Here is a 23,176-nt window from a genome sequence, read left to right as displayed (position 1 = left end):
TATTTCTGACTTGATTCACTCCTCCCGGCTTACAGGATTTCATCTGCCTCTTGCATGTGTATATTTAAAAGTGCATTAGAAACAGGGTGTCAAAATTGTAGAGGATTTCACATCCCCAAATAGCATTATTCTGTCTTGGTGAGAGCAAATACTAGAGTAGAAGCTAAGTAACCTTTTAAGCAAGACCTTTATCCTGATTTCTCATCATGGTTATGTATTTCGGGGGGGCGGGGTATTAGCTAACTAGGTTTTATTCAGAATCAACCCTTTGAAAGTAATGGACCTAAGTTAGTCCGTCCATTAACTCCATTCCAAGTTTGGCTAATGTTGAATACAACCCAGTACCTGGGGTTCCTTCACATTAGCCAAACTTGAGGTAGAAGTAACCTTTTAAGCACAACCTTTATTCTGGAAAAGCCTCCCCAAATACACTGAAAGAAACAAACCTTGTCCCCATCCAGAAATATTTCTGCCTCAACTAGACACACAACACTGTCCCATCCCCAACTAAAGCCATGCCCTCAATCAAAACAGTACATTGGATGGTTTTTAACTATGCCCTCACAAGGTTTTGTTTTAGATGGAGGCTACAAAATAAAGAAATAGCCTTCTTGCTAAGGAATTCTTTTCCACTCATGACATAAATTCCTATAATGACATTCCTAAAGGAGACATGACTTCAAGTAATTGTCTTTCCTAATCTTCCTCTAGATTCCCCTCATCTGGTTACCTGTTTGATCCTTTACTTCCAGATCCTTCTGGGTAGCTTTATCCCCTAACTTTTTACAATATCAGATGCTCTGCTGTTCCTCTGAGCATGATTTTACTAAAGACCTTGACTTAATCAGCTCATGGTGTCAGTCTTTAAAATATTCAAGGGGTTCATTCCGAAAGGCAATTTCTTCTGCAAAACTGGCTGCAAATTGTTTCACAGATAGAATGGATTTCTCCATACCTAGCCAAGGGGCCAAAATAGAGTGCTTTATGTAGTTGCTTGTAAGGTTTACCTTCTTTCCCCCCCTCAAAGTGAAAAACAGCCTGAGGAAGCTGTGATTTTGAAGGGAAATGTTGTGGGGAGAAGGGAGGTGCTTAACCTTTTTTAGTCAATAGCAGTTTTATTCCGCTCACAATTACCCTTCTCAAATTGAAACTGTGCTCGTCTCACCAAATTACATGGGTGCTTAAAATATTTGACATGGAAATGGTGCTCAGCGCCCGAGCATGGTAGGAAGGAACAGGAACCCCCAGGGAAGTTTGAAAGTTGGGCTATGGAAGATGGCAATCTTAGATATTTCCCATCAAGCCAAGGCATCTGAGACTCAGTTGTCTGACTAGGTGTCTTTACATCTCATATCATGGTGGAAGCAAGAGATATTCTAAAATCATTCAAGATGTAAAATATCACAATTCATAGAAAAGATAAGCACAAGCCATTGTTCCTAATGGCATTCTCGGCTCACCTCCTCAGGCTAAATTCCTTTTGCTTTTATTCCGTGCAGTGTAGCTCAAGACAGGTCAGGAATATTATATTTAAATGAGTTGAAAAGCATTACAGTTTCTTTTCCTGAAAGTCATTTCTTTTCTTTGGCCAAACAATTCTATGCAGCCTCAGCTGGGACAAAAGCAGAGAAATTCTGTGTCAAGTAGCCATTTTCTTTGAATGGGGCCATCATTGACATATCTGGGACATAGCTATTTCAAGGCTATATTTTGATACTATAATGATGTGACCTATGATTCTCCCCAGTAGTAGCCAGGAGAGGCCCTTGAAATGTGACGTTTCTCAGGGCCTCAGCACAGCTGTCCATAGACCTCCTGAATCATCAGCTAGTTCATTCCCAGATAAGGAGCTGATGACAGCAAAATGACAGAGAAACCCTTCCTCACCTTCTGCTCTGTTCAATGTGGTCCAAGAGGGCTTTGGATGCTGTGGTTGATCCACTGCTCATAATGATAATAATAATAATAATAATAATAATTAATAATAATAATATATTTATACCCCACACATCTGGCTGGGTTTCCCCAGCCACTCTGGGTGCAGTGGACTCGTAATCTGGTGAACCAGGTTCAATTCCCCACTCCTCCACATGCAGCTGCTGGATGACTTTGGGCTAGTCACACTTCTTTGAAGTCTCTCAGCCCCACTCACCTCACAGAGTGTTTGTTGTGGGGAAGGAAGGGAAAGGAGATTGTGAGCCGCTTTGAGACTCCTTCGGGTAGTGATAAAGCGGGATATCAAATCCAAACTCCTCCTCCTCCTCTTCTTCTTTTTCTCCTCCTCCTCCTCCTCCTCCTCCTCCTCCTCCTCCTCCTCCTCACCCAATCCCTGTGTTGATCCTGTCTGGGTGATCAGATTATACCCTTTGTCTGTTTCTGTTTGCTTTTAATCTTTTGTTGCTATCATTTATAGATGTTTTCAGTTCCTTTTCATCTTGTTTCTGCTGTGTGACTCTTGAATATGAGGGGCAAGCATTTACGGTTGTGGTGGGAAAAGAAGATGGTGGCTGAATCCTTTCAGTTATACAAGATCTAGGTTTCAAATGGAAGTGATCAAAGGGGAAGTGAAATTACTGAAGGCCGCATACAGCATATTATTAGAATGGGAGACGAAAGATGAAGAGGTAAAATCAGTTATGATTAAATGGGCACAAGATGTAGGTCACAACGTTATGATGGAAGATTGGGAAAAATTATGGAAAACTGACTTAAAATTTACAGATTGTTCCCTATTGAAGGAGAATTACATGAAGATGATGTATAGATGGTACACAACACCAGTGCAGTTAGGGAAAATGTACAAAACTAGTTCAAATATATGCTGGAAGTGTAAGGAAAAGGAAGGGACATTTTATCATATGTGGTGGGATTGTAATGTAATTAAAAAATTTTGGGAAATGATATGCAATGAATTGAAGAAAATGTTCCATTTAACATTTGTTAAAAAAACCCGAGGCATTTTTGTTGGGGATTGTAGGGAAAGACCTGCCAAAAAAGCTGAAAAACATCTTCATGTATGCAACAATGGCCGCGAGAGTTCTGGTAGCATAAGGATGGAAGACTGAAGAAACCCCAACTAAAGAATCATGGCAAGAAAAATTGACAGACTATGCAGAACTAGCAAAACTGACATATAAGCTACGGGACAAGGATAACTGTGACTTTAAGGATGAATGGGAACCCTTTACAAAGTATCTGAAGATGCAACAAAGCGAACTGGACTCCTTGGCAGGTTTTGAATAAATATTCACAAACTTTTTATTGATAATAATCAGCTAAATAGTTGGAGGATCTATACAACTTTGTAACATGCAGAAAACAGCAGTCTCAGAGAAACCAAAGACTGGAACTGAGGGAAGTCAGGGGACGGGGGCGGGTGGGTTTTGTGTGGGAGGGGGGAGGGAGGAAAAATGGGGGGGGGGACAAGGATGATATGTTTTTGGATAATATGTCTTGTTTTAATTTTGAATTAAAAAAAACTAAAAAACTAAAGAAGAAGAAGAAGAAGAAGATGGTGGCACCCGGAAGGGAAAACTGCAAGAAAGACCATGAAGACTTTAGACATGTATTTGTGCTCTTTTACTTAAAATTTCCCTTCAAATGTGTAAGGCCACAGTCCATCTCTATCCAGCCCACCAAGTTTAAAGCCAGTGAGATCTGTCCTGAATGTATAGTTCCAGAGCAATTGATAACCCATTTTACGTCTATGACTCACCAAGGGTCAATTTATACATCAGTAAATGAACTCGGGGGTTTCTTCAAAACACTGTTAAGCATTGAAAGGTTGGTTTGGGAGCCCAAGGAAGGTACTGAAGATGGGGAAGAGGGCAAGGGATCATACTCAACTGAGCCAAAGTGTGCTGAGGGAAGAGATGGTGCATCAAAATGTAGCTTTGGAGGCCAATAATTTATTACAGCTTGTCTTTAAAATTGACTTTTCGAGGTCTGGGTCAAGACTTGAAATAAAGACAAACGGTTAAATCTTGGTGAGCAGGATAGTCACTTTCCCCCTCATTTTGCACCATTGTCACATCCTCAGGTAGGGGTCAAATATTTTATTGTTGTTATTTCTTAGAGATTGAACTCAGCGAAGACATGGGACAGATAAACATTTTCTAGACTCAGCATTTTGAGAGCATGTTGGTTTCTTCACAAACTTACAACTCTGTAAACAAGGAAGATTGTTTTTCTTTCTATTTTCAGAAACCCTGAACCTGTTTAATTTGTTTACAGGCACCCAAAAAGACCAAAAAAAAAGTGTGTGTGTGTGTAAAACATAAGCATGAACAACTAGTCTTTTTGTGGCTCTTGCATATTGTTTTTGTTTTGAACAAAGGGTTATCATTGTTAATTAAATTTCTATATTGCCCTTTATCTGAGTGATGGGAGTTGGAGTTCTGCAACATCTGAACGGTATCACTTAGGCTGCCCCTGGCTTTCCACATCTGTGCTTTAAAAAGCAATGACTGGATCACTTAGTTAGCAGTTTTGTTTTCATAATATTAAAATGAATGTATGTGGGAGTCTAGTTTTCTTACACAATGAGTGTAAGAAATAAATTGTATTGTGGCTCAGAGGAAACACAACCGTATTTTTAAATGCCATGTTGAATGTTTATATCAGATAGATATAGATGATAGATGATAGATAGATGATGATAGATAGATAGATGATAGAGATAGATAGATGATAGATAGATGATAGATGATAGATAGATAGATAGATAGATAGATGATAGATAGATAGATAGATAGATAGATAGATAGATAGATAGATAGATATAGATATAGATAGATAGATGATAGATGATATAGTCAAACATCTATACTCACACATTGAGCCACATTCTATAGGCACGAATGGTATCCTTTAAGAGAAATTTGCCATTAGGGATCTGGAACTGCAAATCTTTTGTTTCAGGAAAATCAGTCAGACAAATCTATCTGTATGTTTATTTGCCTGTCTATCAAATTCAGTCTTTTATCTAAGTCAGGTCAGGACAGTTTACCTGGGTCAGGTGATTTTTATTTTTGCAACACCTCTGTGAGGTAGATGAGTAAGCCAAGCGTACCAAGTTTCTCATGCTATCTGTTCTTTTGTATTTTTGCTCTAAGCACACTCATCCAAATTATACCATTCCTTGGAGAAACAGGAGCCCTGGGTTATGCGTACAGGTCTCCACTTGCAAGAATGTCCTCATTCCTTGGAATGGGAGCTAAAGTTGTTCAGTTTGAAGCCTACCCAATTCACAATTCCCAAGCCAATAGACAAACCCAAACGCAGCTATCCTCTGAAATTTGTACTTCTCAGGCAGGTTCATGTGAGAGAAGGCTGTCCTCCTGGCACCCTGATCCCAAGCCATTTAAGGCTTTAAAGGCAAGAATCAACCCTTTTAATTGCGCTTGGAGACAGTAGAGTTTCATGACTGACAAGAAGTGTTCCAACAAACAATCTCCATCAATAAGCTAACTGCTGTATTTCGCACCAATTAAAGTTTCTGAGTAGTCTTCAAAGGCAGTCTGACATACAATCCACACACAATCGTATTATCAGGATAACCTTGGCCAGGCTATCTCTATCACTTAAGTTCATATAAGAGTTCTCTAATAATCAGGCAGCACGTGGAATTATGGACAACAGCTGTCAGTTATTTTGTTTGCTTAAAATATTCCTTAACTACCCTTCGTCAAAATATTCCAGTGGGGGTGCACAAATGTGTGAATAAGATTAATTCACCCAACATAGAAATAAAAGCAGCAAATAAGCATAACGAAATACAGGACAAAATATAAGTGTAAAAATACCAAAGCGAAAACAGAATTATAAATATCATTTACATAAAGTGTAAATTGCCATAGGAAAAAAGGAACATCTTCAGCTGGTGCCCAAAATCTCATAATTCTGGTGCCAAGTTGACCTCCAGAGAAAGTTGCATTCCAATTTTGGGGAGCCAGAACAGAAAAGTCCCTCTCCTTTGTAGACACATAGCACACCTCTGCTAAAGAGGATGTCTGGAACAGGGTCCGTCCATTTACTCCATTCTTTGGGAAATAATTATACTCTTAAATTAAAATTGCTCAGTGTGGTGATGTATGCATTGGTTGCATGATCTTTGATTTCACTGCATATTGGCTGTAGTCTATAAAAGTGCCCAGTTTTTTTTTTAGTGCAATAGTAAATCTAACTCCCCAGGAAAAGAAGAGAAAAATGCACGCATAATGGAATAAGGCTTTAGACTTGTTTTGTTCTGAACCATCTCTGCAACAACCGGCGCTGTGTGATGCATAAAGATCATAATTCCAGCCAAACAAACATATTTTGAGGTTGCTTTGTTTCTTTAATTGTTTCTTTTTACGCAGGTCCTTCTGTGTAGTGTATGTATATGTGCATGCTATTGAAGCTGAACTGTCAAGATATCCTTGGAGATTTCTGATTGTTGTTCCTTTATGCCCTTTTCCTCTGGTCTAACTTTAGACACAGAAACAAATGAAAAGGGGCTTGCCCGTGATTGTGCTTCACCTCCTCTTTCCTTTCTTGGCACAATCCTGATTTGTCATTATTTCCAGGTCCTCTTGTTTTCACAGCAAGCAGCGGCGGGCAAGACTCCCTAATGATAACAAAGACCCACTGCCATGGTAGCGATACCTGTTGTAATCACCGAAATGCGGGCTTTTCAATTTTCGCTGTTTGCCTTGGATCAGGTAGCTGTGAGCTAATGCAACAGAAGGTCACCAGATGAAGGGCTGATAAGAGAGAGTGACTATTCTACTTAACATGCATGGAGGGTTATGCTTTTCAGCCGTCCTAGAGCTAATCTTTCAAGTTGTCCTTTTTTGACTTTCTCAGTTTAATCAGTTTAATCTCATCTTCCCTCTTTTTCTGATTACAAGGATTTTCTGTAGAAATCTTGCCTTCACAATAAAGACCGTGCGGCAATTTATTCTCCTATTGATCCTAACATCGCTTTCCTTTCCAGTGCATTGAGAGGGAAGAGGAGAAGGGTGAGAAGCAGATGACCCCCCTTCCAACGCCACTTTTCTGAAACTGTGTGTAAGAGAAACTGCACTGGTGAGCCGGGAGGTGCAGGGGCTCATTGTGGTGGCCCCTGGAGCCATGACCCCAAGGAGAGTTCAAAAATGCAGGTAGCAATGTTAATCTGTTGTATATACCAGCAGTAGTTAACCTGGTAACCGCCAGATGTTTTGGACCACATGTGCTGTCTGGTGCTGATGGAACTTGTAGGCTGATATAGATATACTTACAAAGAACAGCAGTACAAGCACAATAACCACAAAGCTATAATTCACAGCACCCTAAACTACAGTTCCCATGATTCTTGGAGGGGGGGGTGCTTGGCATGTACAGCTTTAAGACTACAAATTTAAAAAGTAGGAAGAAAAGTGCTCCCCTTCCAGCCCCTACAAAGGGTCTTCTGGCTTTTGCTTTTTTAAAAATAACTAGCATTTCACAGAACTATTTCTGTTCTTTCAGATGGAATCTTTGGTTCACTTGGATTTATGTTGTTCATGACACCATGATGGAGTTAATCCAGGAGAACAGTCGATTCAATTTCTTCCTCCTGCTCAACTGATAACTACTGTTGGGGGCTTGGATGTCAAACACAGACTGTAAACGCACTTGGGGACAGGCTACATGTTACAGTCAATCACATACGAGAAGAAGACCCCTGATTCTACTGAAAAACAATGACAGAAAGGGGCAATTGGAAGCTGAAAAAAGAGGGGAAGGGTGCATAATGCTCCCCCCACTGCAACTCCCCTGCCCCACAGCTAGTCCTCTTCATCCACCCACTGCCAGATTCCAGTACAATAGTTTGAGACAGTAGATTGCTGCCTCCTATACAATTTATTTAATGGAGCTGGTATATGTCTTCATTAAAATATGTACACACATCCTCTGCATGCATACATGTGTGGGCGATTTGCGAAAACTGGTGTTTTAGCACTTACAGTATTAGCAAATTTATCAAAGCTTGCAGTTTAAAATTCTATACTAAATTCATTCTCTTTTCCCCCCACCTATATGCAGTTCCTGTAAAATAAAATCTAATTTTCATCTGAGTACTGTGCTTCTGTAAGCCAGACTGATCAGATTTTAGCAGCATGAGAAAGGGCTGCAGGGATTCAGGGTGGGTGGGGAACTGCTCCTCTTGAAGTTCCTGCTTCCACACAACTATGAAAGGCACAGGAGCTTTGCACTTCTATGTATCCAAAGAAGCTTTGTACTTCTTTGTACTTCTCGCATTTCCAAGAAATGTTACTTCAAGTCTCAGGTTCAAAAACAGACAAATTTGGATTTACAGCACAATCCTAAGCATATATCCTTAGAAATACTAGTGTGTTCAGTGAGACTTACTGCCTAGTGTTTGCAACAGACTTATAATGCAATCATACACGTATCTCCCGAGAAGTAACTTTTTATTAGGACCCCCGTACCTACTGGACCACCTCTCCTGGTATGCCCCGCGGAGGACCTTAAGGTCCATAAATAACAACACTTTGGAAGTCCCAAGCCCCAAGGAGGTTAGACTGGCCTCAACCAGGCCAGGGCCTTTTCAGCTCTGACCCCGGCCTGGTGGAACGCTCTGTCACAAGAGACTAGGGCCATGCAGGATTTGACATCTTTCCACAGGGCCTGCAAGACGGAGCTATTCCGCCTGGCCTTTGGGCTGGACTCAGTCTACCCCCCTCCATTTATTTCTCATTTATTTATTTATTTATTTATTTATATAGGATTTTGTATATAAATTTTCCCTCAGCTCTTTTTGCTGGCCTGTAGACCAGCATGGATAGTTGGCACCGGTGAATATTTGACGTTTTCTCCCCTCATGGCTTTGATTTATAGGCTACCACTAAAATGAGGCTGCATTTTAAGCTGCATTTTAAGCTGTATTCTAACTTATATTTTAATCAACTGTTTGTTTGTTGTTTGTTTTTAATGTTTTTACTGTATTTATATTCGATGTTAGCTGCCCTGAGCCCGGTCTTGGCTGGGGAGGGCGGGGTATAAATAAAAAAATTGTTGTTGTTGTTGTTGTTATTGAATCCAAGGGGGTTTACTTCCAGGTAAGTTGATGTAGGACTGTGCCTTTGGTTACTTGTTTATAATAATACTTGTTTATAGTTGGCTTCAGTTACATCGCCAATGTATATTGAAAGTGATTAAAGATTGTAGGTCTTTTTGTTTGTTTGGAGCTTGGTTCAGTTTTAGCGCATGCAGGAGCTGATTCAGTTTTGTGTTATGTAGTTTTCAGAAAGAGGCTCATTTGCAAATCTTAATGCCATTCTGTTGTTAATCAAAGTACGTACTCACTTAATGGGTTTCTTTGTGGCGAAAAGCAAGCTGACTTTATTGTGAAATTTATTGTGATGAATGGGTTTCGTGAATGCTTCCAACACTTGTTGTGATCATGACTCCCCCATATGCCATTTTCCAAAGGGCAAGATGAAACACAGTCTGATACATAGTGCTAATATAATTTTATCTTCCCATTTAAGAGAGGTGGGGCTGAGGAGAAGTGAGAGAATGGCCTGATGTTATGCAGTCTAAGCTGTGATTTGTGCCAGGGACTTCTACACTTTGGTTTCTTAACCACCATGTCACATGCTCCTCTCATGTAATCATGTTACAATTCCCAGGAAATGTCACCATCATAAGGACTTTCTGCAGGTGAAAAAATGTTTTGTGAATTTTCCTTCAGACAGCAAAGGAAGCATTCTTACACATAAGGATCCACCTGCTTGCAAACTTGTTGACAAATACTTGTGCAGGTTTAACCATTCGGAATGATAAGGGTTCATCACCCTCATTATTTCCTTACCCTCTTAGCATAAGAGGAAAAAACCCCGATGCTGTGGGAGGTTTCCAACAACACAATGTCTTGTACCCGAAGACTGATATTTATGAGAAGATAGATTAAGCATATGCTCCTCCAAATATTACTGGACTACAGCTCCCAACGTCCCTGACAACTGACTGATGGGAAAGTTTCCCATAACATCTTGAAGCGGCATCTAGAATGTGACAGCTAGACTGGTGTCTGGAAGTGGCCACACACACCATATAACACCGGTCCTGAAAGACCTACATTGGCTCCCAGTGTGTTTCCGAGAACAATTCAAAGTGTAGGTGCTGACCTTTAAAGCCCTAAATGGCCTCCACCCAGTATACCTGAAGGAGCATCCTCACCCTCATTGTTCACTGTGTTCCAGCTCTGAGGGCCTTCTGGTGGTTCCCTCACTGCGAGAAGTGAGGTTACAGGGAACCAGGCAGAGGGCCTTGTCGGTAGTGGCGCCTGCCCTGTGGAACGCCCTCCCATCAGATGTCAAGGAAATAAACAACTATCTAACTTTTAGAAGACATTTGAAGGCTGTCCTGTTTAGGGAAGTTTTTTAATGTTTGATGTTTTATCATGGTTTTAATATTCTGTTGGGAGCTGCCCAGAGTGACTGGGGAACCCAGCCAGATGGGTGTGGTATAAGTTGTTGTTGTTGTTGTTGTTATTGGTCACCAATGAGGTTTAAGCTTTTCTTAAACAGAAAGCTTGGCCAATGGCTAATCTAGTTCAAAATCCTGTTCTTACAGTGGTCAACCAGATGTCTGTGGAAAGTCTGCAAGCAGAGAGAATTTCCTTTCTTGTATCTGTCCTGAATCTACCAACATTCAGCTTCATCAGAAGTCCACAAGTTCTAGTGTTATGAAGGAGGAGGAAATACTTCTTTCTCTCCACTTTCTCTATGCCATGTGCAATTTCATAAACTCCCATCATATCACTTCTGACTCACCTTTTTCCTAAACTAAAAAGACCCAAACTCTGCAATGTTTCCTCATAAGGGAGCTACTCCATCCCCTTGAAACTTTCTCAGTTCTACAATATCCTTTTTGAGGTCAGGTGACCAGAACTGATCCCTGATCTAACTCTGATGGCTCTTATTGTCCTCTCCTGGTGTTCAAATGAAGTTTACATTATAGTATCATTTTCACTTCCTAAGCTGCTGTCTGGGCGACAGAGCACCTTCCTGAGAATGGTGATTTCTCTACACCAAGATTTGGGAGGTGGCAGATAAGTTCACATCTCTTGCCATTCTGCTATCTGAAGGCCAACCAGACCTCAGGTAATATAGCATATCATTTTAAAAGGAATTAGGTCTGATGATTTGTAAATTATTACCTAAAATTGGTCCTTTTTCCAGAAAACTGGATTACAAATAGCCCAGACTGTAAAATTGCTTGAAAATGAGACTGGCTGGACTTGATTCATTTTTCTCATTAAGGAGAAAATGACTCAGAATATCCTTTGCATGACATGCAGTTGAGAGTCTTGATTTCATGTTCTCATGTTTATCCAGCCTGAAAATCTGTGTATAAAAGGCCCCTTCAATAATATCTGATGTTTACTCAATTACAGCTAAGCAAGGCACAAATTATATGGGCAATGTTACCAGAATACCCCTAGCTGTTCTAATTATATGCTCAGGGATGGATTCGGTACATTAAGTATGCAATAAAGTAGGGTACTAGCCAAAGTAAGAACCCTGCTGCAGCAGACAGTGCAAATGTAATTATTCCTTCTTCACAACTCAGGAAGGCAGTGGCCAGGTTTTCATTAGGGGGAGGTGGGGTTTAAAATACCAGTAGCATCTCAGCTGTTAGTGAGAAGCTAGTGGAACCGACTGTGTGAGAGAGGTGGGGGCAGAGAAATTGCTTTTGTTTGGTACTTTTGAAAATGGAAGGCATGTGGAGAGGGAAATTATCATTGTAAAGCTAGACTTAGCAGTGGCACATGCTTATGGTCATCTGGTTATCTGAACGCTTTGCACAGTGAGTCAGTGAGTCTAAAAATAATCAAGGTGGAGCAGTGAACAAAACAGGAAAACAAAGGGAACATGCAGCTTCAACTTAATCTGAGGCGACTCTTTCACCAGTGAAGGGAAAGGGAAAGGCAGAACATCAACAACAACATCATCAAACTGTAAAAATTTGAGGAAATTCAAGGAGATTGGAGTTAATTCATGAAATATCCCTTTTTTGATACAAAATGGGCTTGTGGTATTACAAGTAGATTTATGTTTTAGTTTGGATGCACAAGGAAATGGCATTTATTTATTTATCTTTCCTTTTGGTGCTTGATCTGCAACCATTCCCTACAATGATCCACACGAATTCTCCAGAGAAGCCAAAATTTTGATGGCACCTGTTACCTAAGTCATCCAAACCGATTTTGAGGTACAAAAACAAACAGCTTCCTGAATAGTAGTTGTGGCTTTAAAAGGCCCTGTGTGATTGCTGAACGATGCAGTGAGCTGTGAGCCAAATATTTCTAATCTGCCTGCTACCATGCTGAAATCCAGAAAAGTACTGTCGGCCTTAAGACTCAACTGATCAGATTGCTGGAACCATTCCATAAGCCTGAACGCCTACGCAGGATCCTTTCAAGTGGCTATTGTGGTTAAGTGACAACTTTCAACTGACTATGGTCAATGGAAAAACAATAGTAAATGATCAGTGAATGTCATCCCCTAGAATTCTGATTTTCATGTTCAACATTTGATTTCCTTTTTTTTATTTTTTTGAGTGACAGTTCTAACTAGGTGCTTGTTAATCTCTTATACCCCTAACAAGACTGTAGAGATGATATTATTAGAACCTGTCAGTCACTCAGCCGTCCACCTTTAAGTCTTTTCTTAAATTAAAAAAATACTCATTAAATAACTTCATGTGGTGCAGAAACTGAGTGCAACCTTGTTCTGATTTGACCTTTTATTGCTATAGCAAATGTTTTTATTAAGTTCAGTGTCTTGAATATCACTGCATTTTTGCCATTGGATAATAATTCTGAGCAAGTGCACACTATATTATTTCTACTTTTCTCCTCTTCTCTATAGTATGGCATATGATGGTGCTCACATGGACGCGATAACCTGAATACAACCCACAGAAATGTCCATGATCACAGTAGTACATTTTTTCTGCACTTGCTATTTTGCCCACTAGAAACTGCAGTGATACATCAGATTGCTTGTGATAAGGAAAACTGTACTGTGTGAAGCAGCCCTTAGAGGACTTTGCCAAATGTTTGCCTGTTTTCAGTTGGGGTGTGTGTGTGCGCGTGTGTGCGTGCGCACGCAAAAACAGAACCTAGGGGATCTGCAGTATTTCCAAGTTTCTATTAATGCTGAGAATATTCACCCTTTTCATGCCTGCTCGTGGCTTTAGTGCCATTTTTTCCTTCTTGGGTACAGCATCTTTTCTTGTCTCCGAAAAATTTTCCACATCACTTGGGAAGACAGGTGAACTAAGTGTACTGGAAGAAGCAAAGATCACCAGTGTGATTCTTCAACATCAACTTCGTTGGACAGCTCCTGTTGTGCTGATGCCTGATTATCGTCTTCCAAAGCAGCTACTCTATTCCGAACTTTAAAAAGTGTAATGCTGGTGGTCAACAAAAGAGGTTTATAGACTGCCTCAAGGCAATTTTTTTAAAATGTAGTATAAACACCGACAATTGGGAAACACTGGCCTGCAAGCGCTCCAGTTGGAGAACAGCCTTTACCAAATGTGTCATGGGCTTTGAAGACACTTGAACTCAGGACGCAAGGGAGAAACGTGCTAAGATGAAGGCAAGTTTGGCAAATCCACACCGTGATCAACTCCTACCCGGAAACTAATGTCCCCACTGTGGAAGGATGTGTGGATCCAGAATTGGCCTCCACAGTCACTTATGGACTCATTGTTAAAACCGTGTTTATGGAAGACAATCTTACTCGGCTATGAGTGATTGCCGAAGAAGAAGTGATTATGTCATGATGACATGTAGCCCCTTAGATGTCACTGAGGGCGATGTATGATCATATCAATGACCCTCGCCATTCAGGAATATGAGAGCCAACCCCCCATTAAGTACAATGCTTCCTTAATCGGTGAAAGGGAGGTGCTGTTGTAAATTGTGAAAATTCTCCACTTGGCATTTATAATGACGCACCAAATTGCAACTTCAAACCACCATAAGACCTCCTTTCTTGATACGTGTCTCATAATCCCACCTGAGGTAGTTACTGCAGGATATTACAGGGTTTTTTTTTTAAAGAAAAAGTTATAATAACTTATTATTATTATTATTATGGAGGTTTGGGACAGAGACAATCAGCCAACTAGATGCACAACACAACTTATAAAATGATGGGTTCCTCCCTCCTCCACTAACTTCTGGCCTGCTGTCAAGCATGAATGATTCCTTCAAGCACACAACAGCAGAAAGCAGGAAAGGCGCATAAATCTTTGAAATGCTCACTAATACTTTTAGCTCCTTTATCCACACTGAGAAGGAGAGTTTTATGCAAGACACTTGGTTGCTCTGGAAACATTTCACAACCCTTCTGGCGAATTCACACAGCAAAGTGTGGACATAATATGCCTCAGTGGCTTTTACCATCCTCCGAAGCAGCAGCGAGGGCTAGGGGAATATTACCTCAAGTCATTCTCACTTGTTCTCGTGCAAACTGTCTCTGAGGATAAGCAGCCCAAAGACAGGCATTATATATTTTTTCTTTATTAGAGCAATTGAATGTCGTCGCAAGGCTTTTGTTTTGTTTTGTTTTTCCTAAGGAAAGCCTGTGCTTTTATCTCCACAGCGCAGAGATAGGAAAGGCTTTAAATAATGCATTCTTATACCAATTTAATGTGCAGGAGGAAAGTGTCAGGAATGGCCGGCCAGGGAGGAGAATGAAAAGTGGAACTCAAATGTCACACCTGAAATTGGTTGTGAAATGGTCCAGGGCTGCAAAAGCAGGAAATGCAGCTGGGGAAGTAAACATTCCCCAGTCATGTTTACCCAACCAGTAGCTGGAGGCAGGCAGTCGCTTTACCCCTGAGACTTGAAGGCAGTTTGAGAGAAGGATTGTAGGGAAGTTCAGACTATGTGCTGATTTTGCTGATACCTCAGATAAGCAGGTTTTTCAGGTTTCTGTATTATCTGAAAAACCTGTTTGACCAGAGGCAACAGACAGATAAATGAAACGTGTATATACAGCAGGGGGAGCCAGTGTGGTGCCTTCTAGAAGTTGTTTGGTTCCAACTTGCAGGCGTGGTTAATGATCAGGAAAGGTAAGGGTTGTAGGCAGTGATGGAGAAATTCAGTTCACATTTGAAGGTGAGCCTACTGAAACAATAGGCAACCCAAAACAGAGCCAGCCTTTGAAATTTGCACTTCTCCAAATCTTGCAGATCTCCAGCCCAGTAATGGCGACAAAAATGCATATAATTGGGCACATTGCATATACAAGTGAAAATAGCATACAACAATTCATCATATTAGGGAAAATTGCTTTACAAAAATATATACAAAATGCTGCTGAATTTTAATATTTTTTTAAAAAAATAAAAAATTGCAAACTGATGTGGAAATGTAGAATACTAAACTTAAGACTGGAAATTGAGGGAAATCAAAATGGACACTTTTGTCCATCCCTGATTAGAGGTCACAGCAGTCACAAAATTAAAAGACGCCTGCTCCTTGGGAGAAAGGCGATGGCAAACCTAGACAGCATCTTAAAAAGCAGAGACATCACCTTGCCAACAAAGATCCATATAGTTAAAGCCATGGTTTTCCCAGTAGTGATGTATGGAAGTGAGAGCTGGACCATAAAGAAGGCTGATCGCCGAAGAATTGATGCTTTTGAATTATGGTGCTGGAGGAGACTCTTGAGAGTCCCATGGACTGCAAGAAGATCAAACCTATTCATTCTGAAGGAGATCAGCCCTAAGTGCTCACTGGAGGGACAGATCATGAAGCTGAGGCTCCAATACTTTGGCCACCTCATGAGAAGAGACGACTCCCTGGAAAAGACCCTGGTGTTGGGAAAGATGGAGGGCACAAGGAGAAGGGGACGACAGAGGACGAGATGGTTGGACAGTGTTCTCGAAGCCATAAACATGAGTCTGACCAAATTGCGGGAGGCAGTGGAAGACAGGAGTGCCTGGCGTGCTCTGGTCCATGGGGTCACGAAGAGTCGGACACGACTAAACGACTAAACAACAACAACAACAATTAGAGGTCACCACATTGTCTACTCTGGTATACACCATGGAAAGTGATAACCTCTCTCAAGTCACTTCCAGCTCTCTCTTTGATCTCTACCAAATAGAGATAAGAAACCTGTTAAATAAGCTTGGTCTAGAGAGCAGAGAAGCCAGTCAGCCCAAAGAACCAGACCACTGCACCTATTTGGATTTTCCCAAGAAACTAACCATCCTAGATATTTGGTATTTCTTCTCCAAGAATGCTTAGGTTCTTCACTTTAAACAACTCCAAAGTCAAATCAATGTAAATGAAATGTTCAACACTGTTGCAGAACATCCTCTTGTTTGCTACTTCGTATTTACTCTTCTTGTATTTTGTGTTTTTAAAATGTCTCAGTAAGCTGCTTTAAATCTATTTTGTAAAGAAAAGCAGGATGGATACTTTAAGTACTGTAACTACAAATTGGCTGATCCTAAAATGTGAAGATATCTACTGCCCTCCTCCCGCACAAACTGCCTGCGCTTGTCATCTGTCACAAATGAGGCTTCCAGAGGCTGACTCACTTGCCCACTCACTGCTTGTAAACAGCCCACCCATACCTTTACTATGGCATGCTGGGGGGGGGGACATGTGACTACTGTGGGTAGTACATTGTGTTCACAGTACATCAGATTTGAGCCTGCCACTTGAACCACCCAGGATGTCCAATTTGGCCCTAGGAGGCCTGTCCCAGGATGACTGCCTAATTCCAATATTTTAAGCACTCGGAGAGGCACAGCTTTCTAAGGCTTCAGGGTTTAAGCAGCCAAAAGTTTCTTTAGAAATAACTCTTAAAGAGTTTTCCATTTCCCTCACTTCGGTTGCCCCAACACCTTTATGTTAATGCATGCAATTCCCCGTTCACATTCCCTTTCCTGACTCCAGTTCAGTTGAGAAAGCAATACCCCGATGGAGTATGAATTTGCTGCTGCACTCAAAGTAGGCCTTGAACTCTGTTTCTTAGTTCAAAGAGCAGAATCCTACCATCACCAAGCGGTGGCACTTTTAAATGGCCAGATATAATTGGGTTCAGTGGAGTTCAAAGCTGTTCTCCAGCTTTCCACATATCAAAGCCCATTGATTCTACAGCGGCAGAAGTGCATTGAAATGCAGGCAGGGTGTGATAAGAAACTTATGAGCAGAGAAACTTCGGATCAGACGTGTTTTGGTTCCTGTATATAGTACGCATCTTGGTTTGGGTGGGGTTCCCTGGAGGGAAACTGATCCTCTCTTTTAATTGCTGCAAAAACATAAATAAAATAAAATAAAATAAAATAAAAATACACCATCACATCCCACCTCCCCCATGTTCTTTCATAGCAGATACTTTTGGAACACATTTACATTTTTTTCTCTCTCCTTAAATGTCAAGGCTTTCTCCAGAGATTGCTCATTCATTCTATTTATTTTCTTGGACATGGTTTTATAAACCTTCCCCGAAGAGCTTGCGGCTATTAACTTTGCCGAACAGTCGCTCAAGTGAGAGTTAAAGGCAAATGGTCTAACAGAAAGTAATGGGCTGAAGCACGTTCAGGGTATTCATCTGCTCCCAGTCTCATTTCAATAATTCTTTCCCAAGCATTGAATTGGAGGTGGGGGGAGAGATAAAGAAATACCGGTTGATGTTCTGACTGTGAGACATGGATTCTGTCATTAATACATGTGCTGAGCCTTTAGAGTGGATCCACCTCTGCCTATAACAGTGCCTTGGAGAGAGCGTCTCATGACGGAAGACTGCCATTTACATAGCATAGTATAACCTTGCTGTGACCCTCCTTTGGAGCACTCATCTCCCATGATGTAAGACAGGGGTGGGTAACCTCAGGCTCAGGGGCTCCAGGGATTCCTGAAGCCACACGCCCTCACTGCCCCTGCTCCACTCCTTTTTCAAGTGCTTTCAACCAGCTTGAATTTGTCCCCTACAGTGCACCTCGCATATGTGATGAAGAGATGGCACAGCTGGGTGGCTGTAGACACCTCAAAGGCATAAGGCAGGGGTAGGGCCTAGAGACCAAATTCCGCTTTCAAGGTCTCTCTGTCTAGCCCTCCAGATTGCCTTGAGGCTACACCTCCCCCTCCCCAAGCCCCCTCCTAGCCATCTCTATCCTGTACCTCCCCTGAAAGATTTTGTCCAAGTAGAATGTGTCCTTCTTTGCCTGAATGGAGGTGTGTGAGAGTGTAGAAATTTCTTGTTGGCAGTGTTGAGATGTAACTCAGCTTGCCGTGTAGTGTGACATACCTGCATGGAAAGGGTTGATAGAAAGGAAACTCTAGCCTTTCCTTCTTGTGTTGACCAACAAAGTTGCTGACCTCATTTCGTACTTCCTTCTTCCTCATTCTTACCTAAGGAGAGGCAATGTCTTTGTGTGTGTCTTCTCCTGGGATTAAAGAGCATCTCCTCCTTAGATTAAAGAGCATCTTTGCCTCTCCTCCTTAGTTAATTAGAACAAGGATCTTTTCTGTCAAACACCTACTTCCTGCAAAAATGATGGCTTTCTTGTTTTCCTAAACTCAGAGTCTCTATGTGATTATATCCAGGGAAAAGTGTGTTCTCCAAAAAGGGATTCGTCTTCTGTGAGAATGCTAACTCTAAACACCAACATACCTGACTTTTGCATAGCTGGAATGCAGGCAGCTGTAAGAGCTTTAGCCATTGCTCTGCCCACTTCTGTCTCTGGCTATGCCCACATTTGCCTCTAGCCATGACCAACATCAGCATGCAGGCCCCGAAAGGTTGTTTATGAGAGACTGTGGCCCTGGGGCCGAAAATGTACCTGACCCCTGCTGCAAGGACTGGGAACAACCAGTGCCAGATTTACGTATAAGCTAAACAAGCTATAGCTTAGGGCCCCACTCTCTTGGGGGGCCCCCCAAAAAATACAGGGGGGAAAACGATGTACATTTCCAAAATATAAGATAAAAAACAAATAAAATAAAGCCTACATACAGCAACAGTGTTTTGTGTTGTGTAGGCTCCTATGATGTAAGCAATGGGCCCCGCTTGCTAGCCTGCTCCCGAAAATATCATTGGATTTCTCATTTCTGTATCAATTACTTTGATAAAATACATAATTTGTTATGTGCAAATGGCTTTAGATACCTATTAGGTCCATAAATTACTATATAGCATGTATTCAACACAAAAAACAGTGACAATTTGTTGTTGACAAAGGACAGCTGGACATATAAAGGGCCCCATTACCTTCAGTAGCTTAGGGCCTCATCAAACCTAAATCCGGCCCTGGGAAGAACTTTGGTGGTTTAGCATGGCAGAACAAATCAAAGGTGTGTGGTTAGAAATAAGATTGCTAGGGGCTTGGCCTGGAAGCAATGCAGACAAATTCATTTTAGAAATTGATTTGGAAGCATAGGATCCCTGAAGCTAAATTATATAGAAGGGGTGTAGCAGAGTGGACGAGAATCTACTTTGCATTCAGAAGGTCCCAAATCCAATCCACAGCACCTCCAGGTAGAGACTAAGAGAGACCCTGTCAGAAACCCTTTATATCTGCTGCCAGCCAGTGTACGCACTGCAAGCCGTGTGGTCTCATGTGGTCTCATGTCAGGCAGATTCTTATCCTGCTATGTATAAGAAGTTTCATTCTTCTTTGTAAGTCACTTTGGGAGGGTTTTGCCCTGAAATGTGGGCTATTAGTTAGTTAGTTAGTTAGTTAGTTAGTTAGTTAGATGATAGATAGATGATAGATAGATAGATAGATAGATAGATAGATAGATAGATGATAGATAGATAGATAGATAGATAGATGATAGATAGATGATAGATAGATAGATGATAGATAGATATAGATAGATAGATAGATAGATAGATAGATAGATGATGATAGATAGATAGATAGATTGATAGATGATAGATGATAGATGATAGATGATAGATGATAGATGATAGATGATAGATAGATGATAGATAGATAGATAGATAGATAGATAGATGATAGATAGATAGATAGATAGATAGATAGATGATAGATAGATAGATAGATAGATAGATAGATAGATAGATAGATAGATAGATAGATAGATATAGATGATAGATAGATAGATAGAATGATAGAATGATAGATAGATAGATGATAGATGATATAGATAGATAGATAGATGATGATAGATAGATAGATGATAGATAGATGATAGATAGATAGATGATAGATAGATAGATAGATGATAGATAGATAGATAGATATAGATAGATAGATGATAGATAGATAGATGATAGATAGATGATAGATAGATAGATATAGATGATAGATAGATAGATAGATAGATGATAGATAGATAGATAGATATAGATAGATAGATGATAGATAGATAGATGATAGATAGATGATAGATAGATAGATGATAGATGATAGATAGATAGATAGATGATAGATGATAGATAGATAGATGATAGATAGATGATAGATAATGCCAATGTTCCTTATAGTATACGCCACCCTCCTTATAATAAAACTGAATGCCTACTTCAGAATCTTCTTCTTCTTTGGAGATCACTCGTAGCATTCTCTTCCATAAACATTATCTTAACACTGAGGCCGTAAGTGACTGTGGAGGCCAATTCTGGATCCACATGTCTTTCCACAGTGGGGACATCTGTTTCCAGGTGGGAGTTGATAAAGGTGAGGGTTGGCCAAATGTGCCTTCCCTTCCTCTTAGCATGTTTCTCCCTTTCATCCTGAGTTCGAGTGTCTTCAAAGCCCATGACACCTTTGGTAAAGGCTGTTTTCCAATTGGAGCGCTCACAGGCCAGTGTTTCCCAATTGCCAGTGTTTATACTACATTTTTTAAAGATTTGCCTTGAGAGAGACTTTACCCTTCTTTTGTTGACCACCAGCATTACACTTTCCATTTTTAAGTTTGGAATAGAGTAGTTGCTTTGGAAGATAATAAAACGGAATGCCTACTTCAAAATCACTGTAGTATAACGAACAGAATGTGCAGGAGAAAGACTGAAATGCCCGTTCATTTGATAAACACACTTGACTCCTCTTAAGAAGCCATTTAAGTGAATACACATTGTATGTGGGTGGGTCCTTTTTTATATATAAACTTGCTGAAATAGCTTAGATTTCTATTTTGAACAGTAGTTTCTAAAAAGCATATTGTTCCTACCCCTTTGAAAAGAACTTTTTTAAAAGCTAAGAAAATTAACTGCCACTCTTGTAATGAATAACATCAAGCTGTACATTTAGGATTTAAATTAATAACAATATTGTATTGGATGTATCATTCAGAGAGACCAACGGGTCCTTTGTAGTCCATTGTGAAAACAATGATATTCCACTGAAAGGAAATTAATGTAGCTAAGTAATTTTTAAAGCCTAGCCATTTACTCCCTATTAAATTCTTTTTTTCTGTGCCCCAATGAAGCCTATTAGATTACTAGCTGTACCTATTTTGATCATTTCAGCCCATGCATGTTTCTCTCTTTCCAGCCTCTAACCATTTTGACAGTCCATTTGAATGGATGGACTAGTCTAGTTTGGTCCATATCACTTTTGCATATATTCATTTATATAGCCATTCCTCCTCTTTCTGGTTTAATCTGAGATATTTTTTTTTAAGTATTCAAACAATTCATATTTAAACACAATTAAATACTATTTTGAACAAACTTTTAAACAAAACATACCTTTCTAAATCAATTCTTTCTCAGAATAAGCCATTCTAAATACCTTATTGTAAAACTTGTATTTTTAAAGAGAGCCAGTGTGGTGTAGTGGTTAAGAGCGGTAGTCTCGTAATCTGGGGAACCCGGTTCGCGTCTCCGCTCCTCCACATGCAGCTGCTGGGTGACCTTGGGCCAGTCACACTTCTCTGAAGTCTCTCAGCCCCACTCACCTCGCAGAGTGTTTGTTGTGGGGAAGGAAGGGAAAGGAGAATGTTAGCCGCTTTGAGACTCCTTCGGGTAGTGAGAAAGCGGGGTATCAAATCCAAACTCTTCTTCTACAGTGCATTATGAAAATACAGAGAAATGCAAAATCCAAAGGATGACTACACTCAGACCCACACATTAGTTTGGGAGGCACAGATCTGGTCAGTTCACAAACAGGGAATTCCCCCAGCATCCTTACTCATTATGCAGCCTGACTTCCAGTCTCAGCTCCCCACTTTGCAACTGAAAAAAATCCCTATATAATCAGACATATTCTTTAGCCTGTTGCAAATTGCTCCTCTCACCAATGCGTGAGTGATTACAGTAACATAGGTATGTCAACTCCCATCAAGACTTTCTATGCCCACTGATTGATAGCGACAAACATGTGATATGCCTGGGTATATTCTTGTATCATAGAAAAGAAGTCCTGATGCATGCAGGATTCAGAGGGATAAAGAACTAAACCATTGGCTTCAGCCATTTTTCTTCAGAACCTTCAGAGGGAAAGCTGGTATTTATTACAGTCAGGACTGAGCTGACACTAATTCACCTCCCCCCTCCCTTTAAATCATTTTCTTTTAGGTGATTTGACACACTCTTCGCAAAAATGTTCAGATATTTATTTAATTTGCCCTCCATGACATAGCAACGTCTGATTGGCTGTGATTTCTAGCAGCTGATGAATCATGGTATGACAGATGTAGTGTCATGGTGACATCATCTTGATCGCTATAGAGTAACTTGAGAGGGAGGAATTGCCCATGTGACTGATTGAAACAGGAGGAAGAAAAACAAGCTAGGTGGTTCTGAAATAATAATAATAATAATAATAATAATAATAATAATAATTTTTATTTATACCCCACCCTCCCCAGCCAAGGCCAGGCCTAGGGCAGCTAACAAGCAATAATAAAAACAAGTTGAATGAATACAACTTAAAAACAAGATTAAAATACAACAATTAAAATATTGAAACATTAAAACATTAAAATGCAGCCTCATCACAGGAGGAGAAAGGAAAAAGGAAAAAGAAAGAGGGGGAGGGAATCAAATTGGCTCCAAGCCAAAGGCCAGGTGGAACAACTCTGTCTTACAGGCCCTGCAGAAAGAAATCAGATCCTGCAGTGCCCTCATGAGACAGAGCATTCCACCAGGCCGGAGCCAGTGTTGAAAAGGCCCTGGCTCTGGTTGAAGCCAATCTA

The 23,176-nt window shown here is 40.6% G+C and overlaps 1 long non-coding RNA gene across 1 annotated transcript; it reads left to right on the top strand.

Annotated features, from left to right (window-relative positions):
- The first annotated feature begins 8,760 nt into the window (after nucleotides 1-8,760).
- On the top strand, nucleotides 8,761-22,555 carry LOC310674719. The gene is made up of 3 exons (XR_014509734.1): nucleotides 8,761-9,086; nucleotides 11,013-11,135; nucleotides 22,392-22,555. It is a non-coding gene; the product is annotated as an uncharacterized lncRNA (long non-coding RNA).
- Nucleotides 22,556-23,176: the final 621 nt, after the last annotated feature.

This window comes from Podarcis tiliguerta (assembly GCF_965153285.1).
Source record: "Podarcis tiliguerta genome assembly, chromosome: 3".
Classification (NCBI taxonomy): domain Eukaryota; kingdom Metazoa; phylum Chordata; class Lepidosauria; order Squamata; family Lacertidae; genus Podarcis; species Podarcis tiliguerta.
Note: the sequence above shows the minus strand (reverse complement) of the source record. Positions and strands in the feature narration are given on the sequence as shown.